The sequence below is a fragment of the Stenella coeruleoalba genome, assembly GCF_951394435.1.
Source record: "Stenella coeruleoalba genome assembly, chromosome: 3".
Lineage (NCBI taxonomy): Eukaryota > Metazoa > Chordata > Mammalia > Artiodactyla > Delphinidae > Stenella > Stenella coeruleoalba.
Window position 1 is genome coordinate 25625414 of NC_137148.1, and position 27091 is coordinate 25652504.

Genomic DNA, 27091 nt, shown 5'->3' on the forward strand with positions numbered 1-27091 from the left:
GATTAAATGCTCCAACCAAAAGACACAGACTGGCTGAATGTATACAAAAACAAGACCTGTATATACGCTGTCTACAAGAGACTCACTTCAGACCTAGGGACACATACAGACTGAAAGCAACGGGATGGAAAAAGACATTCCATGCAAATGGAAATGAAGGAAAGCTGGAGTAGCAATTCTCATATCAGACAAAATAGACTTTAAAATAAGACTATTAGAAGAGACAAAGAAGGACCACTACATAATGACCAGGGGATCAGTTCAAGAAGAAGATACAACAATTGTAAATATTTATGCACCCAACATAGCAGCACCTCAATACATAAGGCAAATGCTAACAGCCATGAAAGGGGAAATCGACAGTAACACAATCATAGTAGGGGACTTTAACACTCCACTTTCACCAATGGACAGATCATCCAAACTGAAGATAAATAAGGAAACACAAGCTTTAAATGATACATTACACAAGATGGAATTAATTGATATTTATAGGACATTCCATCCACAAACAACAGAATACACTTTCTACACAGGTGGTCACGAACATTCTCCAGGATAGATCATATCTTGGGTCACAAATCAAGCCTTGGTAAGTTTAAGAAAATTGAAACTGTATCAAGTATCTTTTCCGACCTATGAGACTAGATATCAATTAGAGGAAAAAAATCTGTAAAAAATACAAACACATGGAGGCTAAACAATACACTACTAAATAACCAAGAGATCACTAAGGAAGTCAAAGAGGAAATCAAAATATACCTAGAAACAAATGACAATGAAAACACAATGACCCAAAACCTATGGGATGCAGCAAGAGCAGTTCTAAACAGGAAGTTTATAAGAATATAATCCTACCTCAAGAAACAAGAAACATCTCAAATAAACAACCTAACCTTACACCTAAAGCAATTAGAGAAAGAAGAACAAAAAACCCCCAAAGTTAGCAGAAAGAAAGAAATCATAAAGATCAGATCAGAAATAAATGAAAAAGAAATGAAGGAAATGATAGCAAAGATCAATAAAACTAAAAGCTGTTTCTTTGAGAAGACAAACAAAATTGATAAACCCTTAGCCAGACTCATCAAGAAAAAAAGGGAGAAGACTCAAATCAATCAAATTAGAAATGAAAAAGGAGAAGCAAAAACTGACACTGCAGAAATACAAAGGATCATGAGAGATTACTACAAGCAACTCTATGCCAATAAAATGGACAACCTGGAAGAAATGGACAAATTTTTAGAAAAGCACAAGCTTCTGAGACTGAACCAGGAAGAAATAGAAAATATAAACAGACCAATCACAAGCACTGAAATTGAGACTGTGATTAAAAATCTTCCAATAAACAAAAGCCCAGGACCAGATGGCTTCACAGGAGAATTCTATCAAACATTTAGGGAAGAGCTAGCACCTATCTTTCTCAAACTCTTCCAAAATATAGCAGAGGGAGGAACACTCCCAAACTCATTCTACGAGGCCACCATCACCCTGATACCAAAACCAGACAAAGATGTCACAAAGAAAGAAAACTATAGGCCAATATCACTGATGAACATAGATGTAAAATTCCTCAACAAAATACTAGCAAACAGAATCCAACATAACATTAAAAGGATCATACACCATGATCAAGTGGGGTTTATCCCAGGAATACAAGGATTCTTCAATATATGCAAATCAATCAATGTGATAAACCATATTAACAAATTGAAGGAGAAAAACCATATGATCATCTCAATAGATGCAGAAAAAGCTTTCGACAAAATTCAACACCCATTTACAATAAAAATCCTCCGGAAAGCAGGCATAGGGGACTTATTACCTCAACATAATAAAGGTCATATATGACAAAACTATAGGCAACATTGTTCTCAATGGTGAAAAACTGAAACCATTTCCTCTAAGATCAGGAACAAGACAAGGTTATTCACTCTCACCACTATTATTCAACATAATTTTGGAAGTTTTAGCCACAGCAATCAAAGAAGAAAATAAAAGGAATCCAAATCGGAAAAGAAGAAGTAAAGCTGTCACTGTTTGCAGATGGCATAATGCTATACATAGAGAATCCTAAAGATGCCACCAGAAAACTACTAGAGCTAATCAATGAATTTGATAAAGTAGCAGGATACAAAATTAACGCACAGAAATCTCTTGCATTCCTATACTAATGATGAAAAATCTGAAAGAGAAATTAAGGAAACACTCCCATTTGCCATTGCAACAAAAAGAATAAAATACCTAGGAATAAGTCTACCTAAGGAGACAAAAGACCTGTATGTGAAAACTATAAGACACTGTTGAATGAAATTAAAGGTGATACAAACAGATGGAGAGATATACCATGTTCTTGGACTGGAAGAAGCAACATTGTGAAAATGACTATACTACCCAAAGGAATCTACAGATTCAATGCAATCCCTATCAAACTATGAATGGCATTTTTCATAGAACTAGAATAAAAAATTTCACAATTTGTATGGAAACACAAAAGACCCCGAATAGCCAAAGCAATCTTGAGAAAGAAAAACGGAGCTGGAGGAATCAGGCTCCCGGACTGCAGACTATACTACAAAGCTACAGTAATCAAGACAGTACGGTACTGGCACAAAAAGAGAAATGTAGATCAGTGGAACAGGATACAAAGCCCAGAGATAAACCCACGCATAGATGGTCACCTAATTTATGACAAAGGAGGCAAGAATGTACAATGGACAAAAGACAGCCTCTTCAATAAGTGGTGTTGGGAAAACTGGACAGCTACATGTAAAAGAATGAAATTAGAACACTCCCTAACACCATACATAAAAATAAACTTAAAATGGATTAAAGACCTAAGTGTAAGGCCAGACACTATCAAATTCTTAGAAGAAAATATAGGCAGAACACTCTATGACATAAATCACAGCAAGACCCTTTTTGACCCACCTCCTAGAGAAATGGAAATAAAACCAAAAATAAACAACTGGGACCTAATGAAACTTAAAAGCTTTTGCACAGCAAAGAAAAACATAAACAAGATGAAAAGACAACCCTCAGAATGGGAGAAAAGTATTTGCAAATGAAGCAACTGACAAAGGATTAATCTCCAAAATTTCAAGCAGTTCATGCAGCTCAATATCAAAAAAACATACAACCCAATCCAAAAGTGGCCAGAAGACCTAAATATACATTTCTCCACAGAAGATATACAGATTGCCAATAAACACATGAAAGGATGCTCAACATCCCTATCATTAGAGAAATGCAAATCAAAACTACAATGAGGTATCACCTCACACCAGTCAGAATGGCCATCATCAAAAAAATATACAAATAATAAATGCTGGAGAGGGTGTGGAGGAGAAAAAGGAACCCTCTTGCCCTATTGGTTGGAATGTAAACTGATACAGCCACTATGGAGAACAGTAAGGAGGTTCCCTAGAAAACTAAAAATAGAACTACCATACAACCCAGCAATCCCACTACTGGGCATATACCCTGAGAAAACCATAATTCAAAAAGAGTCATGTACCACAATGTTCATTGCAGCTCTATTAGCCAGGACATGGAAGCAACCTAAGTGTCCATCGACAGATGAATGGATAAAGAAGCTGTGGCACATATATGCAATGGAATATTACTCAGTCTTAAAAAGAAACAAAATTGAGTTCTTTGTAGTGAGGAGGATGGACCTAGAGGCTGTCATACGGAGTGAAGTAAGTCAGAAAGAGAAAAACAAATACCGTATGCTAACACATATATATAGAATCTAAAAAAAATGGTTCTCAAGAACCTAGAGGCAGGACAGGAATAAAGATGCAGATGTAGAGAATGGACTTAAGGACATGGGGAGGGGGAAGGGTAAGCTGGGAAAAAGTGAGAGAATGGCATGGATATATATACACTACCAAATGTAAAATAGATAGCTAATGCTAGTGGGAAGCAGCCGCATAGCACAGGGAGATCAGCTCAGTGCTTTGTGACCAAGTAGAGGGGTGGGATAAGGAGGGTGGGAGGGAGATGCAAGTGGGAGAAGATATGGGGATATATGTATATATACAGATGACTCACTTTGTTAGAAAGCAGAAACTAGCACACCTTTGTAAAGCAATTATACTCCAATAAAGATGTTAAAAAAATAATAATAATTCAACCAGTACAACAGGTACACACTGGACATGTCGCAGGCAATCCAGGATGGATGATTACTCTAAAAGTAAGCAGTCCTCCTACAAACTGTTTTTCAACTTGGAACTGAGATTGGTAGAGCTCACCACTGGTGCTCTCCCCAAACAAGGTGGGCCACCTGGCCAACAGTTTGCTTTATTTCCACATTTGTTCCAGTCACAGCTTCTCCTTCACCCCTTCTGCAGTCTCCATCTCTTCTCTCCTGTTACTAATAACCAGAAGTATGGTTGCCCATATAATTATGTACTCATTGGAATTGCATACATTTATTATTTCCCTTACTAACTTATATAACATTGCCAATCATCTTTGAGTTATCCTTGCATATAACTAAATGCCATTTAATTGCACAGTTTATTTTGCAATTGTAGTATCATTTACCCAGCAAGCTTGTCATATAGTCAAAAAGAGTGAACAAACAATTTATCAGCTACAGCTAGCACCATGGATGGAATTTTCCAGTGCATCAAGCTTAGAAGATTCCTATTTCCTGGGAAGGTGAAAATGAAAGCTGGGTAACTGTTTTACAGAACTGAAATATGCTGTTTGCTTTCCAAGTCTTTTCCTCAGTATCCAGAGTATGGAGATAGTTTGAGCTCAAGAAATGAATAAGTGCTTATCCTACATAAAATTCTCACAGTATCTAATAATGTAACATCCATAGATTACCAGAGTACAGTTTATGACCTATAGGTATTTTAAGTTTAACAGGAGGTTTGTGAAAATAAAATGCCTTCCAGGCCTAAAGGAATGAATCTCCAAGTGAGTAATACCAGATATTTGACCCACACCAGTATTTCTTGAATCATACTACCCAGGGATCTGTTTGATTTGACATGACCCAACTCAAATGCAAAGACACCTAATGAACTGCATCACTGGGAATCCACTATTCCACATAAATGATTTTTCCAAATTATGGATGCACACCTACTCATTTGCCTTACTGCACTGTCATTCATCATCTTCTTAAAGAAATCATTACTAACTTTCTAAGGGAAAGTGGCTACAATTTAACTTTTCTTGAACTGTAGAGTCATCTTTGTGAGGATTCATCACTGTATTTCCGTTGTATTGCCGTCAATGTCTGCTCTGTGGTGGTGGTTGTTCTCTTGCCGCTCAAGGTTAGCTGTCAGGTCTACTGTCATTAAACTTCCATCTAATCATGTCACCTCCTATCCTAATTTATTGCTGCAAAACTGCTAAGTGGTCAAAAACTACATGTCGAATATAATTAAGGATAGTTTGTTAAGAAACAGTCACTTGGATACTGAGTAAGCCTTTTCTTTTCTTGTTTTGGATTTGGAACTAAACTACCAAGAGTTCAAAACAGACCTTGTACGTGGAATATGAGTATCATCCCTTACTAGTCTTCTTTCCAACCCTTTCCATGAAAAGATGTGATTTTCTTCTTTTATTCATTAGCCATTGCCTATCGTTTTATGATTTTATGTCCTCTCTTATTAGTTTACTAGATCCAAAAAGCAGTTAGTTCTTTTCCCTTTCTTTTTTATATTAAGTTTTAAAGACTTCACAAAAATAAGAAAGTCAAAGCACCAAGCAGGTCAAAAACCATGTCCAAACATCTGCTCTATTCAAAACAACTGCACACAATGAATCGTGTTTGCCTATGCTAGGCTTCAAGATGGTTTGAGAGATGAACAGAAAACTTGCATACCACTGCCAAGTACTCCATTTCACTCTCGTGTTCCAAATTTTAAAATTCTTGTGCTTGAGGCAAAGCCATGCTAAATTCCCTCATGTCCTAATATTAGGCATTCCTGAGTTACTTTTGTTAGTAAGTTATTCTGAAAATAGCATTATAGAAGGTCCAGAACACTAATCAAAATAAAATAATGATTGGCACCCCATGGCTAAATTACACAGATCACAGGACAGCCATTCCATCACATGAGCTTAATTGTCACCACCATCTCTCCCAATACACTCAAACCAGAATGTCATCAGCAACACAAAGCAGAGTGCATAAGTGATTACCTGACTAATTCAAACAGAAGTAAATTTCTTTTGTTTCAGCTATGTTATTGGGAATCCAGGCAGAAGTGTCTCTGCTACCTGGATTATCTAAGCAATTACCTCAAACCTCTATTCATTCCGAATCCTGTCAAAGAACATCCACTCTTCACATTTATAAACAATGGTATCTCTAAGCAAATTACAGAGGTAACATTTAAATCCAGCTGTTGATCCCTCCAAGGTAAAATGCAGAGCATTTTATTCTACAGCTAGCTATGCAGAGAAAGGAAATGGCTGAGAGAAATGCTAAAATCCCAAGCACAAATTTGCTATAGAATTAATATCACAATTTGTCACTGATAATGAAAGCATATAAAACAGGTCCTGACAGCATGTTATTTCTGTTGCAGATCATTCTTTATAAAATCCAAACGAGGTTTTCCTTTGCAACTGTGAAATGAGCTTTTCCCTAAATGTACAAAGCAAAATAATATTAATATTGTGGTTAGTAGCCATCTGCTTCATGAGAATTCTGTGCAATCATTAGTCTAAACTGATGGCATCATGGCAAACTGCCATGTCCCAAGAGGCCAGCCTCTAAAACCCATCAACATCTCTGCATCACTCTCAACTCTGAGAGGGTGAACCACAAACCAGGAAATTTGCTCTATGGGAAGATCCAGATCACTAAGCTCTGTTTAGATCTTGCACCCCAAAATATTTTCCCATCCCAGTGTATATTCAGAGGCATGCATCAGAAGGGCGATCAAATGGAGCCACTAGTCAGTAAGGAATAAACATGAGGCATTTGGGTCAAATGCCAGATCCAACAGAGCAACTAGCAACCTGTGCTCCACTCAACAACAGTGGTTTTCAATACAAAGTCAGGGAAGGATCAACCTGTGAGGAGTTCAGTTTACCACATAATCTCACTGAAGTCACTGTAACTTTTTAGTAAAATGCTGCAGAGGCAGCAACATGCAGAAGGATTCAAAGGAGGTGTGAACTAAGTAATATTTCTCGCATGGTTTCCACCATAAAAACTTGCACCAGAAAAATCTGAATTTAAATGTTTCATCCACTAAGCTATGTACTCTCTTGCCATTTTTAATAGCCTGGTCTAATGATTTCATTTAGAAATGCAAAAGGATGCTGTATTTTTAATGTTTCATCAATCTTCAAGAACTCTGTATGTTTGTAATCACGGGCCATTTGAATGTTAACAGAATAAGATATGTGCCCCAAAATGATTTAGTAAGACACACCATAACTACTTTTCTCTGGCATCATAATCACATAATCATTTTCTTTTTGGAGAGCCTAGATGCTCCAAGCAGAGGGTGGAAAAAGGGAGGAAGAGGTAGTATGAAATGAAGGAGTCAAACTAGAATGTTAAATGCTATCTTGCGATACTTATGCAGGTAATTCAAGTTCCCCTTGTATATTGCCTCATTTTATGGGAAGTCCTTAGTGCAGGAGCAGAGAAGTGACATATGATGGGGTTGAAGTCTGACTACACACATGCATGAAACAAGTCACCCTTCAAGAATCTACCAGTTTTCAGTGCAAAAATGTTGTTTCAAGAAAGTCTCAATGAAAACTTAGATGAAGGCTTGCAAACATTTGCAAATAAATGCACAAATAAAAATAACAAATGAAATTACTATCTTTAAGCACACAATATAACTTGTATGCACTTATCCAAAACCCTCATGGATGAACTGTCACAGATGAAAAATGTCAACAAGAAAAAAAAAATACAAGAGCATATAACATTGTACTATTTCTTGGTCTAATTGTATGTGTGTCATCACTTATTTAAAATGAAACCCTCTGAGGAAAGATAATCAATTTAATCTTGAACAGCTATATAATTTTATAAGATCTGCCCCCTTTTCTAGCAGCATCTCCAAGGGGCTGAGGGGACTAAGGATAGGCAGGCTTTGTGCTTCCTTCTCCTTCCACTTCAAACAAGCATCATATTCAAATGAGCAAAATGTGAAATGAATCTTGAAAAATAAAGGACTGAGCTGTGAGGATCAGGCAAAAGACAGGAAGATTCCACCAGCCAGTACTGGGGGTAGTAGAAACATTAAGAGACAAACTGGATATTATCATATCAGTAGAAAGAGCTTGCGTTCCAACTCCTCTGATTCACTGCTCAGAGCTAGTCACTCCAGGACAGGGGCTCCAATATGTCTTAAGACACGATGGCTCTGCCTTATGCTTCACCAAAAAAATGATCAGATTTTGCAAAATAAAGAAGACCAGCAGAAACCTTACCCTCCTCTTCTATTGCATGTACTTATTCTCATCCACATAAAGCCACAGTCTTGCTGCCTCACCAACTGCAACTTGGGGCACATTTATACCCAAGAATAGAAAGTGTCACCACAACTATTTCACACAAATGTGATACATTGAACCTCATTAAGTATATTGAGTTCAAGTCACACGCAGGATCTGGGTTCAGATCCAACCGTTTGTTGGCTGTGTTACCTAGAATAAGTTATTTAATCTGTCTAGGTTTCTGTTCCCCATCTGTAAAATGAGGTGAATACTGACCTTAGAAGGTTGTCATAAGGAATCAAAAAAGGCAACTCATAAAGCACTGACTGTAATTCCTGGCACCTAATAGGCACTTGATAAATGGAGTGACTACTGATGTTCAAAAATGGGAAATTTCAAGCTTCTGAGAATTTTAGGGTCTCGTTTTTGAGTTAGAGACAACTAGATTATAAGCATACACTTTTCAAAACCAAAAGCTCAGAAAGTAGACAATTTCATCCCATCCCCATATTCTGGTTCTAATAGCTGAAGATAAAATACTCTTGTTTCTAATGCATTCTCTCAAAGTCAAACTGTAGATTCCTGTTCAGGACTCTGAACCTTTCTGAGTCTTCCTGCCCTGCCTGAAAACACAAAGGCTAATAATATCCACACCGTCTACTGAAGAGAACTGTAGTAAACACACAGAGCAGCAATGAATGTGAAGCACTTTATAATCCGGAAGAGCAATACAGCACAGGCTGTTACCAATATAGCTGTGGATGAGTATCTGCCACTCCGATGTTTGAGTGCCTGGATTCAAAGCTCCACTCTGCTACAGGCCAGCAGTGTGGCAGGCATGTTAATGAATCTCTCTAAATGTTCATTTACTCATGGACCTGACAAAGTAACTACTTCACAGAGTTGTTGAGAGAATCAAAAGAATACGAACAAAAGCTTTTAACACATTGCCTGGCATATAGTAAGTGTTCAGTAAATCTTAGCTACTAAAATTGCTTTTAAAGATTATTGTGTATACATGGACCTTTTTCAGTTACAAAACATTCAGCTCCCTTTCAAATTTGCAATTAGAAACTCCTTATTTGTGTTGCTTTAGTTTCTGAAAATATTAACTAATTATTATCAACTTTGATAACAACTAAAAAGTTTCAAAATATCTTTTAAATGCCTTTATCTGCATTCTTAAAATATTTTGGCTTGTGATACTTCTCAAAAAGGCTCACGGCCTTTTTGAACACGGTAATGTTCACGGAGATACGTGATTATAATGATAAAGACTTTAGTGGTCATAGAAATAGTAATAATCATTTTCCTCAAATTCTCAAATATTACAAAGAAGTACTAGTTCGTATCACAGTTTAATACCAATTAATAAAAAGGCATTTTAAAATATTCACTGTCTCATTAAGAAAAATCGGCTTTCCCTGTGGTTGTTCTTCACATTATTCCAAATTAGTGATGGGAAGCAAGTTTCAATAGAAAGGTCTTTCCTTTGTCCCCCTAGTGGCCATACACAGAATAGCAACATGTAAAGAAAAGACAGAATAATGACTGGAGTAAAAAACTACTTCAACACCTTCATTTTACAGATAAATAAACCAAGGCCAAGAGACAAGGGATTGGTCAAGACTACACAATTTTTCAGTAAACTACCTGCATATGAAAATATTTTTTGATATTTTTAACATTATGATGTCTGGAAAAGTACCCCCCAAATCGGACTTAACTAAGGTTCTTTTAAAATTTTTCTTATCAATTGACACCCAGCAGCTTTTTTTTCCAGTTTTCTTTTTCCTTCTAAGAGAGATAATAAGTATAGTTTCCAAGGAGCAAAGAGAGGACCTCAGCTGTGAACAAGAATTCTGCCTGCATCCGCTGTGAAGGATTCCTTTCTTAGGAATAAAGACTGCCCCCTGAGGGTTCAGAAGTGCACAAAGATAGCTCTCCTCAGGAAAAAAAAACAGTAAGAATCAATGCATCTTTACGGATGGCCAAGGGCCCACAATGAATAAAAAACAAAGGTCAGGAAATAAGTTAAATACTGATTTTTCTCAACTTGGGGGTACCTCTAGGTAGGAAAAGAGTAGGAGTAGGATGGGTTAGGTACATACATAGCAGAGAATAAAACTGAATTTTCTTGATTTGAGAAGTAAATTTACTTTATCAGTTTATCGATAAGCTTTCTGCTGGCCCTGAAATTTAACAAAAGCACTTAAGGTTTTGTTTGAACATAAATGCAGTGGAGAGCTGAAACCATTATCCAGATATCTTGAGGCAAATAATTTAAAAAAGTAATGGAACACCCAAAAGCATGTTTATCTTAAAATCAGAAATTTCATACTATGGCAGATTTTGATTTTCACACCACTCCATATAGATTCTGCAGTAAATTCTGTGCCCCTATTTAGTGATTTAGAGTACAGGACTCACTTCAAAGTTTGTGTTTGAATCTTAGCTCTGACTCATACTAACTGTGTGACTTTGAACAAATTACTTTACCTCCCATTCTTTAGCTTCCCCATCTGCAAACAAGAATGATAATACCTAGCCCATGAGCCATCACATGGATTAAATGTGATAACACATGTAAAGAACAAGTAAATGACATATCGTATATAGGCGGAAAATGTTAGTTATTGCTCTTATCAAAATATTGTATGTACCCATTTTCTATACTGCAAGCTTGAAGAGAAAACAAGGATAAACAGTAAATGAAAGTAGCTTCATATTGGAGTATAGTTGATTAGCAATGTTGTGTTAGTTTCGGGTGTACAAAATGGGAAGCATGGACAGACCAGTCTTAGTCTCAAATGAGATGTGTGACTTTGGACAAACCACTTAACCTGTATTATCCTTGTTTTCTCATCTACAAAAGTAAGAGGCTGAGAATTCAAGAATCTCAAGTTTGACAAAGATGTGAAAGATCATTCAATCAGAAAGTTGGTAAGTTCATTTATAACAAGTGTTTGTCCAGTCTGTGATTGAATGCCTTCAGGAATGGGACCCATTGCTATGCTGAAGCTGCCAGTACCTTTCATCTTGAAAAGAACTAAGAGTTTGAAAATTCTTCCATATGTTGAGCTGAAATCTACCATCTGCATGTCATCAGATCAAAGATGCCAATGGTAGTAAGTCACACAATTATTTTATGTCATTAAGAAAGAAGAGACACTGTCAATTATACCATGACATGATCCTTTATTATCACATCAATTTTAAGAGGCATCATAATTTCAGAGATGTTAAAATGGGAAAATACAGGTATCTTAGAATTAACAAAATGCAGTACCTTCCAGTGGCTTCTCCAATAGATACTAACTGAAGCTTCTGTCACATTAAAAGCCAGTCTAATTTTCTTCCATATGACAGTTCATCAAGTATTTGAAAGTGCCCATGGCCAACTTGAACCTTCTCTCTTCCAGCCTTGTCACCTTTAGCTCATAAACATGATCTTAAGTCTATGAATCGTCTCCACATTCTGTCTACTATATCAATTCTAGTTTATCTAGATCTCTACTTACTTATACATGCAAGCACCAAGCATTTTTTTCAAGCACCAGGAGCTAAAATGATAACCAAAACAGGCAAACGCTCTACCTTCAGTAATCCAGTGGATATACAGTCTGGCAGACGAACAAGAATACGTAAACAATGAGGTCTAGCTAAAGTACTACACGTATTTTAGAAAGTACAGTGAAAATACAGAGAAGGGGCAAAAAAGAAAAAGGTATTTAAGTGTGGTACCTAAAGAGGAACAGTAGGTTCTAAGGTGAGGTCTGGTCTATTCTAAAGAGAACACTTATGCCTACACAAAGGATAATCTTCTTGTCTTTGTCTTCTTTTGACAAAATCTGTGAAATTTTAATACTCTATGTATATATTCCCAAAATATTTCTGAACATGTGTTATTATACTGTCTTTCCCACACCAGCCTGCCATTATTCCCATCAAGTGCTTCTATAATTGGGAGAGGGATTAGTGGGAGAAAGGAATTATTTTTCCCTCTGGATCCAAGTGTAGGATTTTCTGTTTATTCTCATCTATACCAGTTATTTAAGAGAGTATGCTGACACCTTGCATATCCTCCTAATGGGCTGTTTCTTCTAAACCACGGCATGCTCCTTCACTAACACAGTACAGTCTACCAAACTTGAATTGTAGGTATCTGATCAGACAAGTTTAGATTCTACCACTAAGCAGTGAATAAAATATAAAAGAATTTGGCAAAAATTGAGCTCTACTCTACCAACCTGGAAATGCCCAGAGTACTAAAATGTCCTGTGTATGTCAATAACATTTTGCTGCTGCGCATTTATCTCATTTGGAAATCTCCTGGCTATTGTAATCTACCTATAGTGATGAGTCAAATATAATGATCAAGAGGGAAATGTCTTAATGCATCCTGGGATCCAACCCATTTTAAATACAGTATTGGAAACTCTCCCAGGATTAGAAAACCTGGATAAGCACACAAAGTTTGTGTGAATTTATTTTAGCTTGTATTGAGATGTCTATTCCTCTATGGCTCTCACAAAAGAGGAATTCCATCGAGGTTTCCTGTCTCCTTTGTTTCAGTTCAATAATACCCAGAGTGGTTAAATCTTTTTCCCCCTTAAACACTGGTGTGTGTGTGCATACGTGTGTGTATGCATGTGCACACACGTGCATACACACATAGGGCAGAGGTGGGAAATAAACACTCATTCCTCAGTGAAATCTGTTCACATGTGCACATCGTGATGATTAAGTAATAAGCATTGTAACGTGTGTAATTTTTCTGGTAGCAACACATTTAAGGTAAATTTTAGATGGAAGATTTGGATGAAGCAAAACTATCCATGCCAAGATTCTTAATTAGGCACATGGTTTTAAAAGTGAACTCTTTTCTTCTAATCAGGAATAATTGTTGATGATCATGAAAATGTTTTTATCAGATAATCATTGCATAGAGATGCATATTATTGAAAAGTCAGAGAATTTGTAATTATTTATTTATATGTATCCCCATTATAAGGATAATATGGCCTCTTAATCATCTGAAGAGAGATTTAGAAGTTGAAAAATCCCTCATCAAAATTAATATCCCTAGTAATGGTCTATGGAGGAGTATTTTTTAAAAACTGAAACTTTGCAAGTTGTAAAAGGCAAGAAGTACAAGTAATTTTGACTGAAGCATATAAAATAATGAAGTAGTCTAAAAACTGATGAGATACTTCAGCTGCACCAAATTACTAAACAAAACAAGAGAATGTATGGAATGGGACACTTTTTGGAATGTATTCCCAGTTCACAAGGGCATTCCCTAGCTGCTGCCCCTCTTTGGGGTCCTGGGGCACGGGGGGCTGGGGGGCGGGTAGTCGACTGGTCCAGGAGAACACCCAATCAGAGCTGCTTTGCAAGAAATTAGAAATGGAGCAGAAGGAGAAACTACTCTCTCCAACAAGTAAGCTCTGGAACTATCAGTGGTACTGCTCTGAAGGTCTGATTGAATGACAGAGGAAGCAAGTGTGAAGGGAGACAAAACAGAAGCAGAAGCACAGTGAGGACAGGAAAGTAGTACCACAGGTGGAGTATTGGTGGCTTCTCAGTGTCTGCTTCCAAGTCTTTCCAGAAGCCCTGCAGAATTTCCACTCTTGAGTTTCGTGAGAAGACCCTACATGATGATGGCAAAGACCCTCTCATCTGTTTACCTCTAATCAACTTCTGTTACTTGGCAGCATGTTTTGGTGTGCCAGAGGATGAACTGGAAACAGTACTCATATGACACTGGATAATCATTTAACCTTAGTAACTCTTGTTTTTTTAATCTCTGAAATGAGAATGAAATAATTCTGGATATTTATATCACTTCTGTAATTGAAAAGTAATAATGATTGTAGTAAATATTGCTAGAAATCCTCAAAAATCACCCAAAAATCTTTTTTAGTATTAAAAAGTGCTATCCTTTATGTAATTTAATGTTGCCACTTGAATTGTTCCAAAGCAAATTGATTGTTTATCCATTCTTAATAAAAAGTAGTTGTTTTAACCACCTTTGATATGTAGCTTAGAGGGGTTGGAAGAATAGTATATTGCAAACAATTAGAGATTTCCTTTGTGAGATACAAACTTGTTCAACAGGGGGAACATCAACTTCACTATTATCCCACTTTTACCACAAAAATCAGTTATTCTGCATATCTTTCTGCAAAAGGCAGTCTTAAAATGTGGCTTATTTTTATAGGCATATATATATATATATATATATATATATATACACACACACATATACACACATATACACACACATATAGCCACAGTTTTACCAGTAATATTTCTGACTCTTCTGCTTACCAGTTTTTATTGCCTTGGACATGTTAACCTATGCAATCTCATCACCAATCTGCTTCTTTTGTCCTAATGGGGAAAAATCGGACCACTTGTTGAAAGAAGATTTCAATAAAATAGTCTGTGAAAGTACTCTGTAACCAGTAAATGACTATACAAACATAAGGAGCTAGTATTTCCAATTAAATGTATAAGAATTCATAATCTGAGGAATGGAAGCAGCTTTCTTCTCGCCTATCCTTCCTCCACAAGAGTCTGAATAGCTGTATGAAGACAAAATGTTCAGCCTCTTTTTGTAAGTTGGTGGCAATTCTTCATTAAAGGAAGATCTTTTCAAGAAAGAAATTCAGTCTTTCCATCTTCCATGTGTGGAACATCTGTGCTAAAACCATTCCATGCACACATCTTTGAAGCAGTGACTGCCTAGAGGAAATACTTTGATTTTGGCTTTATTTAAATGCCTGAACTTCTATTGGAGAAACAAAAGATTTTCTAGTAAGAGCTCAGTTGGGAAGGAGACCAACCTCCAACCTGTTTAACCACTCAGAAGCCAAAGCAGCCTGGATTTTTTTTAGTGCACCATGCAATGAAATCTCCCCACAACTTACAGCATACACTAACAGCTGGTTTGGGATGCTACTGACCCGGGGTGCAATCACTGTGGTAATTAGATTTAATTTTCCTAATCTAACAGTGCCTGGCTCCATCATGTCTGTATCTTCTATATAAAAAACCATTACTCTCACTTAATACTTGGACATGCTTAAGATTTTGCAGCTTAGTTCCCTAATATTAGAAATTATTTTTTGGTCACTGTAAATATAGCTATGCAAACTGCTATGTGTACCAAACAGTTTAATTTGGAGATTATCCTACTTCAGGAACTTTCATCTTAAACTGTTAAGCAGACCTGAATATCATTATACACCTTCTGCAAGTCTTTTGCGTTCTTGTATTAACTCATTCAGAAAGATGGAATCAGCCATAAGTCAGTGGTGAGCCTGAAGGGTTTGGGATTTGAATGTTTCTGCAAGCCCAGGGAAGCATGGCTTCATTTTCCAACATCCTGGGGTTACTCACTCCGAAAGAGTAACAGAGATCATAGGACTATGCGAAAAACCTGTCTCCCTGGAAGGAGAGAAGGAAAGACGCGTCTGATTCTATGCCTACTCGCGTCTGGAAAATGCCTGTTTATGTTGTAAAGAAAAGCCGTCAGTATTGTTATCTCCGGAGACCGGGTTTGTTTTATGTGTGTGCATGTTATGCGTGCTATAACACGAAGCTGACCAACTGATAGCGCGACGAGGTACTGGTGTCCCTGGGAATTGTAATTGTTCGGTCAGTTAAAAAAAAAAAAAAAAAGAATATCCAACCGTTGCTGATAATAGCACAAGGTGCATTTTGATAGTATAAAGGAGGGAACAGACGAAGTCATGCAAGTTCTGAGTATGTCTTAACCCTCCAAAAAATAAGAAAGGAAAAGAAAGGAAAGCCTGGGGCAGAGGGAGTGTTACAAGGAGCGAATTGCTCAGGACTTCAAACACAGGGAGTCATTCTGTCAAGGGGAGGGGGCGGGCGGGGGCAGGCACTGGGCCTCTCTAACAAAGTCCTCCTCTCTTTGCTCCCTCCCACTTCATTCACTTGCAAATCAGTGTGTGCCCACAAGAGCCAGCTCTCCGGAGCCCGTAACCTTCCCGTCCCGAGAGCTGCAGTTTCAGCCACGACAGCAAGAACCGCTGAGTGGGCGACCGCAGCGCCGGCGGAGGCAGGAGCAGCCTGGGCGGGTCGCAGTGTCTCCCCGGGCGCAGGAAGGCGAGCAGAGGTGGGTTCGGTCTCAGTTAGCGATGGTGCATGCCTTTTCTTTTTTTAATTCTGTAGCGTTGATGGAAGCCAATCAGAAAGAGAGCCATCTCCGCCCGTTGGGTGCCGCACGCTGGAGTTGGGAGGGATGTTCAGCCTGCGAGCCCGGGTCGGGGCAGGCGCTCGGGTCCGGCTGCACGGGCGGCGCTGCTGCCGCTGCCCAGAACGGACGCCGGTTCCCAGGGAGCTTCGGCGCCACTCCTCCGCCTTCTGGTAAGACCGCGGCGGGGCTTGGTGGGGGCATATGTGACGGGGCCGCCGGGAAGCACCCACTGTCTTTCTCTCCGCCGGCAGAGGCTGCCAAGGGAGCTCCGGCATTTGCAAAGTTGGCTGGTCAATTACCAAGGGCGCTGGTGCGTGCAGGACCCGCGGAGCCGTTTGGGGCTTGATTTATTCCCACCTGCCCACATTACAAGGGTCTGTGCAGGGACTGCTTTGGCCGAGTTACATTTCTTGGTTTGTGGGCTAAAGCAGAAAATTAGGTAGCTTGAGAACTCCCGAATGCTCCCAATAAGGAAAACTTAGGCTAACGAGATGATTTGTCTCGGAGAAGAAGCTTTAAAAAAAACTATTAGCTTGCACGTTGGGGGCAACGCCTGCCGGCTCACATAGGGCAGAAATGCTTAGGTTGCAAGGAAAGTCAAACGTTGGACTCTGAAAATGGAGCACACCGTCCAGGGAAAAGTCATACGGAAGACGGAGCTCGCTCGTGCTTTCCAAGGCTGGCCAGGCACAAATCTGGGGGATAACGCCTCCCCCGGACTGGCTGGAGAACAAACCAAGTGCGCCTGGTTTTAGGTGTCCGATGCAGGAGAAGTGGAGCCCCCAATGCGTTAATTACGGAATTTAATAAGAGGGAACGTTGCTATGGTGTGTATTGCAGAGCTGGGATTACTTCTGTAGTTATTCTTATGCCCAGAGTTATCGGGGATCTCGAGATGGGAGATGCTGGAAAGGTCAGCGTCGTACTGAGAAGTGTTGTCACTGCTGCAATAAAATCTGTATTTTATGGGAAGTTATATGCAGGTCCTTGTTAGTGCAAGGGGCTGTTCACCTGAGTGAACTACAGAGAACATCCAAGTACCAAGAAGTTTAATCATCTGGAATAGCCACACATTTCTCTCTCGCTCTCATTTTTTTTTTTTGTAAAGACATTTTAATTATGATATTCACACTATGGAGGTGTATCATTCCGTGTGTCTCAGCCAATATTCATTTTCACTTACTGAAGCACATAATGTAGGAAAGAAGAGGTTTTTTCCTGCAAAAAATGTTGCTGGAGTGGCTAATGTGTACATGTCTGACTGCTTTGGAGGGGTGCACATGCAAAATACGGGCTTTCGAAGTGGTTATAATCCAGGGGGTGCAAAATCCTCCCTGTGTGGGAAAAGGAACACAGGGATATACCTTGCTAATGCACAACTCTTCTAAGAATGAAGAACAAATAAGCTTATACAAACGGTGACCAAGGATTGCTTATTACCTTTCTTTTCTTGCTGATGCCTGTCCCTGAAAAGGAAAACCTTTGGTATTTTACTTTAGGAGAAAAAAATCTCTTCCAGTTTGGCTTGAGCATCATCCTTTGTGTATCAGCACTTGCATGGCTCTGTGCTGGCTGTTTTTTTAGAGAGCCAGAAAACAAGTTGTGTGAAGAAAGGGGATATGATCAAGCAGGAGGAGGGCAAAGTTTATGCCAGAGACCAAATATTCAATGCAGAGCTCAGAAACTTAAAAGAAATCTAACAATTTACTAGAAAATGCAATCACACAGGATTGTATCTCACCCCCTTTTGCTCTTTGCTGTGCTCAAATTAAAAAGGTATTGGGGGAAATAAAAGGCGGATCTTTTTCTACCTGTTTTGATGGTTCATGGCGTACTTTAGAAGCAGAGGAAGTAACCCATGTCTTCAGAAAAACATAAGAAGCAGCAATACATTTCTGAAGGATAATAGCAATGGTTAGTTCTTCTGTACTTGTCGACAATTATCTTTTGCTACCATTATAAGTGACAGACTGGTGTCTCTATAGGGACTTTTAGTCCCTTTACTATCTGGCTTTTACATCAATTTATTGCAATTACATTTCTTAATGCTAACTCTGCAAAGATAATATATAGAAACATAATCATTTTCTACCAAGTTGCCCGCTATCAGAAAATGTGTATAATACCTCCTCCACCCACCACTTCCATCAGCTTTGCAAGTAAAAACTTAATCTGAGGCACTCTTCCTTTTTAAGCAAAAATCTATCTTGCAAAATATTGCTCTAAGATACTTCAAACGGCTAATATCTCTAGAAAGCACAACTACAGTACCAGGACATCAAATGACACTTCCTTTTTACAAATGTATCAGTAACTTGGAACAACAGGTTCTGAATATCTAACTAGAGCTAATTGAGTGATTGTGCCACATAAGGATAAAAAAAAGAGATAAAATATGACAGATAATCTGAATGAAACCATGTTTCTCCCTAAGGAAGTAAAATGTGCAGTCCCCCCTTCTGGCCCTTACTCGCTTTTCAGTCGTGAATGCCAATTTACAGAGGCTAAATCTTTTGAACTAAGTAAACTTTTTTAGTTGGAAGGGACCTCTAGTGGGTCACACCATGCATTTCTCCCTGCAGTTCAGCTGCATCATGGATTTTGTTCTCCCTGCAGTTCAGTTGCATCATGGATTTTGTTATTTAAAATAATACGCACATAACAGCTTCCCCTTCACTATCAATATAAGATATTCCTTATTTTTAACCTTGCCAAGACTGTACTTCTTTCACTCAAATTTACCCTATAATAATAATGGCTCCAAAAGCTCCACATGAAGAACCTCCACCAGGGGGGTTCATGCAAATATATGAAGCAATATTTGCAGAAAAAAATTAATTAACCCTTCAGAGATCCATGAACATCCACAAGTTATACTGAACTAGAGGCTTCTATTTTAAAGAAGTCCACATTCAAATAAGCATATATTAAAAGTCCAAAAGATGCATAGATGCATGTGTCACTCTTATTCCAGGAAGTGTTTTTTATTTCTCTCTTTGATGTATCACAACACATTTTAGGTAACCTAGTCCTTAAAAAAACTCTGCCTGGAACTCATAGTAAGATAAGTTCTACAGTGGTGAATCAGCCTTTTCTGCTGACAGTCTGCAGGTTTCAACTTCCAATTTAAAAATCTGTTCTAAAGTTTGAAATGTGTTCCAAATGAGATAACATCCGGCAGAAGCCAGTTGCTTCTGCTGCTAGCTTAGTCACAGCAGCCCATTCTTTGGGGTCGATGAGAATTAGGGTCTCGCTTATAAAAATAACGAGCAGTAACTCAGTCTGAATTGCATTTTTTAATAGTGTTTCAGCCTAGCTAGCGTCTACTGAGCTTACCTTATTTGCTTCACAAAAAGGTGAAAACGTAGATAATCAAACCTTCTCTGGTTTAAATTTTTTTCTGAATAATGATTCTAAATACAAAGACTCAAGAACATCATGCTAACAGTGAAATTGCTGAAAGAAGAAAATTAAAATTCACCTACACACAGAGCACCCAGTTGTGACACTGTTTAGAGAAGAAATAAAGAAATGTAGGGTTTGGGTTGGTTTTTGTTTTCTCTTCATTCTTTTCTTTTTTTCTCTCCATTAGGACTTTTTGTTTTATTTTGAACACAGTTGAGAGTTTGAGAGAGTTTCCTAGATCTAAACAATATTTTTGTTTGAGCTTTCCTCTTATGAAGATTAAACCGGCCTACATTTTTAAAAGTTCCTATTCCTAAGGAATGCCCCCCTTTTCAAAGCAATCAGATGAGAAACCTCAAGTTCTCCCTAATTAAGGTATACAGCCAAAAGTAGATAGCCTTTATAACCCCATCACTCACAAAGTAGAGAGAGAAGGTAAGAGGGGAAAAGTGTAAATAATTCTTCAAAAAGGTGGTGCACTTTCATTTACTACAGATGTAAATGGAGTAAAGCTCTTTAAGCCAAAATGATTGGGTCAGAGGGGACCAGATACAGTCTATATTCTAGCTGTTCAAGACTGAACTATCCAGGAAATTTTTAACTCTTCCAACAAAGAAAACTAACTGAAGAATGAATGCTGTGAGCCCACATGCAGTGGACGCATATGCAGAGGGTTCTGTGTCCCCCATCCTCACAGATTATTAGATTATTTTACCTTGTTTCATCTGTTTAATATCGTTACACTAAAACTGTTGGGTGCTCATTTCCTCTATTAATCAGATCACCTTGCTGAAATTTATAAGAGAAAGAGTTTAATTAAAGCCAGAATGTTACTATTAAATTTGATGTGCAGTATAAATGGGCAACATGGGTCCCAAGCTTTTCCTACCATATTCAGTGCTATCCTGTGGAAGAGAACAACTCAGGTAGAAGATGAGGAACATAAAGCTAGCCACACCACAGGGTATAATTTATCTTCATATTTCATCACTTGAAAAAGCACTGTGTTTTTCTCCTTCTATAATCCCCTAATTTGGTAGATCTGCCCAAAAGATGTTCAGGAGACCTAATAAATGATAGGAATGGAAAACAGCAAGAAAAAAAATTAAATTGAGGAGGTGTTCCAGTTGAGTAAAATGAAAGGAGATGAGGAGGTAAATTTTTACATAAGAGGAAAACATACGAATATAGAAATAGAATTAAAATTGCCATTTTTATACAGGGTGCATTTTCCACTTTACAGATATTGCTACTATTAAATACAACTTTATAAACATGATTACATCATTAACATGTTTATAAATACTATGCTTCTCTACCATGGAATGCAAATTTGAAAGTTATCCTTTAAAAAATCACAATCTAGGGCTTCCCTGGTGGCGAAGTGGTTGAGAGTCCGCCTGCCGATGCAGGGGACACGGGTTCGTGCCCCGGTCCGGGAAGATCCCACATGCCGCGGAGCGGCTAGGCCCGTGAGCCATGGCCGCTGAACCTGCGCGTCCAGACCCTGTGCTCCGCAACGGGAGAGGCCACGACAGTGAGGGGCCCGCGTACCGCAAAAAAAAAAAAAAAAAAAAAAAAATCACCATCTAAAGGAAATGATCCTGCATGGATCATAAAATAAGCAGAGGAGTACATTTTTAAAAAGTGGTCTGAAATCCCAGCAGAATCAAAGAAAGGTTTTCTTAGTGCTTTGAAGAATATCGACTCCTTTCCTTCTATTATCTTTATTGTCCTGTGAGCTAAATAGATATACTGTGTGTCCTTCTGACACCTGCAACCCAAAGTATACAAAAGTGATAAAGACCAAATTTAAGTCATTCATTTGGATTCTATATGTAGTACAGTGTGAAGAAAAGACTGAACTAGCAGGGCAGCACACCCCTACCCCATACATGACTGATAACAAATATGGCAAATATATTTTAAAATGTATATGTGAATATATATTTTTTTTTCAGCCAAGATTAAAAAAATACAAGTAAGCTCAGAATTTTTATACATCCAAATAATGCCAATGATAATTATAAAGTAAATGATAATAAACCTTTACTGAGCTTTTCTACATGTCACACACTGTTCTAAGTATTTTACATGCATTCTGTATGCTAATAATTATACAGTAAGTCAAAAGGAAAATGTTATACTTGTATCCTTTAAAGCCCTTTTTTGGTTTGAATTTCTAGGAAATTTGTTTGAGCCAAGCACTTAATGAATGTCCTGTTAACAAACACTTGTGGTATCTTAGAAGTAAAAGTGTGACTCTCTGAGAAATACAAAGCAGCAGAGAGCCTGGGAATGATTTGATTATTCTGAGCAGAGCAAAGCAGATTTTTAAGGCTGAGGAAAATGTCTGTAGGTTATTCATTTTTTAAAAACCACTTGGAAGCATGGATTAGAGTTTATAATTGTAGTAAAAAGGATTGTGTGGGCCATTTTTATGAGGATAATAATGGTACTTTTTATAAGAGAATAAATTATCTTCTCTTGCCTTCAGAGAGGGCCTCAAGTTGGAGGGGATACTTCAGGAAGGTAGCTAAACATGACAACTATTTATTTCATTGACAGGGGGCTTTGCAACCTCACTGCACCCCCTGAGGGCCTCAGTCCTTTCTTAGTGCATTGACAAACTCACTATATGCATAGCTCTGGGGACTGTAGGTAGAGTTGAATAAGACTGTATTTATTTCCTTCCTTTTTTGGTGGGTAAAAATAGTTATTTTCTTCTTTTATGACCACAGTTTTGTTATTTCATTCCCACCACAGTTCAGTGTTTGTTCTGAATCATGTCTTTACCAAGTAAAATTTTACAAGAAAAGGGAAGGGGCGGGGGGGAGCAGGAAGGAGAAAGGAAGAAAGACATCCTCTTAACAATACAATAATATTATATATGGTTGACAGTGATAAGCCATTTTCATTAAACTCTGTTCTTTCTATTACCACCATTCAAAAAGTCATATAGTTAATCCAGCCTTCATGGACAGTTTGACAATTAGAAATATAATCAGAGAATGTGAGACACAGAAAGGAGCTTAGAGATGACTTTACCCAATGCCCCTCATTTACATTTGAGATACCTGATGACCAGAGAGATGAAGTGGATAAACTAAATTCATTTTGTTCTTTATCTCTTCTGTAACTTGACTTCTAGTTTGGAGTACTATGACTTTTTATCATCTCCACTCAATTCTGGCATTAAAAATTGAAAGAGGAAATTTAAATCTATAATATTGTTATTTACAAATATGCTATGAAGGAGCAGGCATGGAAACTTATGGAGAAAAGAAGGATTTAGACATCCTTAGGAATTTTATGTGTTCGTACCCTTTTGTAAAGCTCCTATTGCAAAGAAGAACTAAAATTTGCCTTCAAAATTTTGACCAATACTTGGGGCACATGATAAAAATGTAGTTTTTTGTTTTATTTGTAATGGCTTGATGATAATTTTGAGTGAACTTTATCTAAATCAGTAATTCCTCAGGCTATCCAAAGTCAAGTGTGCATCTTTGCCCAAAAAAGAAAAAGTTTATTCGTCAGTCATCAGATATGAAACATGATGACAACCTATTTATTATGTTTTTCATAACTCTCAATTTATTCAATTTAAGGACTCAGTGACCTTCCCACTTCTTTGGAGTTACAATGGCAGTTTTTTCATGAAAGTGTATGGATAAATTATATTGTTTTTTTCCCTTGACAAAATTAAAATCTGCAAGCAACCCAATGTCAACCCTCCCCCCCTTAAAAAAATAACTGTTAATGTTCCGTGAAATCCAAAAGTCTGAGGACCACTGGGTTAGATAATGAATAACATAATGTTGTAAAATGACTGACTTAGTCTTTTACTTGTTTGGATGAATAAAAACTAAAGGGGAATTACAATGATAAGCCAAATAGATGGCCCAAAATATAAAGTCGTTCAAACAAAAGTTATCTTTTGATCCCTTAATTAAGCTTTATAGAGATTAATAATAACATTTGGAATACTAATACAACCTTTGAGTATATTAATAGGTCCTCCAAAATTGTGCTTTGCCAAGATCATGGCCAGAATGTGTCATCAGCAATGAATTCGCCTACTTGATTACATAGTGGATTATTCAGTAGAAAACAAGAACTTTTAAATTTATATCTAATTTTTTTAAAAACCCAGCTCAATTTAACTGTACACATTATTAAAGGGGTATCTTTTTTTCCTAAAAGTGAACTACATATAACTGTGAACAAACACAGATTTTCTAAGGTGTCAATTTGTATTTTAAGGTATGCGTTGTTACATCAAAAAGCAATTGCCTTCTAGCTTATAGTACAGATTTCAGTCATGAAAATGAGCTTATCATATTTTGAGCTGCAAAGCTTAAACCGCCTTCGCAGGATTAAAAAAAGAGTTTTATTAATCTACTATCATCCATTTTATAAAATGTTTGGCACTGCTCAATTTCACATTCAACTAAAATATTCTAATCTCTTCTTAGCAACAGGTTCCGATTTAACACTGATCAAAACCATGTGGTCAGACTAAGTAATCACCAATGTAAAATGATAAAATTCACCAAGACTGGTATATTACTGCTGATCCTAATTTGAATCAAGTAGAGCTACTATATCTTCCAGCAATTATTCGCTAGTAAATTACTTGCACAAAAGTATCTAGTTGGGGTTTTGTCAGTGTTTCATAAAGAATTAAATTCTATGAGGAAGGCCTTGTGATAAAGATCAGTGCCACAGTTTTACTCTTTCTGACTCATATCCCTTTTTATCAAAAGAGAGATGTTTGGGGCAGGTCCTAATTAAGACAGCGGAATGAAGGGGTCATTTACTGGTAACTGTCGTCAAGAAGGGGTGGTCCCAAACCTCCAGATCCAGAAGGTACCAGCTCTGCAATAATTTTTGCATGCAAGGAACATGTATTTACCTGCAGGTAAACTGCCTTTGAAATAAGTGCAGGCATGCCAAATACAGGTCCCATATTTTAAAATTTTGTGTCACGATACTTCCCTTTCTTCCTCAATGTGCTTTTAATTCTCAGATGCCACATTCCAAAATAGCTTTACAAATAGCACCATGGTTTATGTTTTAACTTTCCCCCCTTGAATTTAAACGTGTGTGTACTTTGTGTTCTAAAAAAACAATGCAATTAAGTTTAAGAGATGACCCAATAGAGGGAAAGATAGTGCTAGATATCTAGTAATCGTGTGAATGACCACTTTTTCACCAAATAGAATGCTAAATAGGACAGTTACTTTACTTAAAATATGAAGTTGAAAGCTACATAAGAGTAAAATGCTCTCAAGCGACTGAGTTTAATGTGATGTAATGAAAGATTTTTATATAGTGGAGAGAGAGGGGAGAAATTATTGAAACTCTGTGCTGGGTTAATTGTGCACCAAAGAACAAGAAGTTTGCTTTACACCCTGGATGTGTTGAACATTAATAGAGCATATGTCTGCCTCCCAATTTGTCACTAAATTAAAATAGATTTTTAAATTGCTTGTTTTTTCTTCTTTCTCCTTATGATAATCATGGCTGTTTAGAGAAACCAATCACGAAAACAAGAGCCAAACCTGCCCTGCTTTGTAATTAAGAAATAGGCAATAATATCCATGATGTTATCAAGAAAGACTTTAAAGCAAGTGAAATTTGGGCTCAACAATCCAAAGAAGCAGCCACAAGGCTCTGACTCCTCAGAAGATACTACACTTGTCAAATACTTTCCAATTTAGTTTTCAACTGATTGACAAGTGCTCCTAAAAACAATGCCAAGACTTCAGGAAATTTTCTTGATTCCCTGTACAGCGAGAGCCCACATGATACAAATATAAGATGCCTTGCGGAATGAATAAATACAGGCTGGGAAGAAAGGAGAAAATGGTTTTAAAATATCACTTCTTCATCTCAAGATCACAGTTTTACGATGAAGGCATTACTAGCAAATGTAAGCATATAGTGAAGGCTCAATAAATGCTTACTGTGAAATTCTTCTCATACAAGCTGCAAAAGATTCTCTTAAATAAATATTTCTCCAATTTATTTCCTTTTCAAGTTTATTCACACCAGTGAAAAAATATAAATTTTCTATCCTGTGCTATAGTTTTTAATAGTTCTGACTCCTTTAAAAGGAGTCAGGTTGAAAGGAAACCCTATCAATGGTGTCCTGAGAGCTAGAGGGACTAGGCATGTAAACAGAGCTACTCAGCTTTCAGAATTGGCCACCAGACCTCTTCTTCCTCCAGACAGATTTTTATTAAACTTGGTATAAACAATGTTGCCTTGAGCCTGATTAACAATTTATGCCTTCCTAAAGAGATTAGCAGAAGTCTGCCATCTTGATTTTTTAATTCTTAATTTGTGTTTGGTAACAGGATGTTACCTCTGAGTTTATACTTTCAATTTATGGATTTTATTTTTCAGAATTCAAATCTAAACTAAACATTGTTCTTTCTGAATTTTTTTTTCTTTTACAGTTTTAGTATCCACGTGTGCTACTGTATATTTTCTATGATAAAGCAGTTGCATTTTTTGCTAAGTGACTTTTTTTTTTTAACCTCTCATTCAAATAATCCTAAATGTTCTTTTTAAAATATGTTGAATCTGTTACTTGAGAAAAAATAAGAAAGATTATTGGGAAAAATGAGTAGAATAATAATAAAAGGTAACACTTGGCACTTACAATACTGCAGGCTGTATTCTAAATGGTTACATGAATTTAACAACAATGTTCTGAAGTAAATACTGTCAATCTTCCAATTTTAAAGACAAAACTGGGAGACAGAGCACTTAGGCAACTTGCCCAGTGTCATACAGGTAGTACTTGTCAGAGCTAAAATTAAATCCTGGCAGGCTTGATAGCCCATACTCTTAAATATTAAATTCTAGTGCCTCTTATGCTTAATATATATGTATGTATATATACCCAAATAGATGGTAGATAGACGGATAGATTCAAATGTTTGTATCTCAAATCCAAAAGTAATGTCAAAGGTGTAGAGATTTATATATATATATACACACACACCCACA

General features: G+C 37.4%; 1 protein-coding gene across 1 annotated transcript in view; it reads left to right on the forward strand.

Annotated features, from left to right (window-relative positions):
* The first annotated feature begins 16357 nt into the window (after window positions 1-16357).
* The window catches only part of CDH6 (cadherin 6), a 131766-nt gene continuing 121032 nt past the window's right edge, over window positions 16358-27091 (forward strand). Inside the window, exon 1 of the mRNA XM_079916128.1 lies at window positions 16358-16585. The gene's annotated coding sequence lies outside the window, so the exon portion shown is untranslated. The remainder of the gene's footprint in view (window positions 16586-27091) is intronic.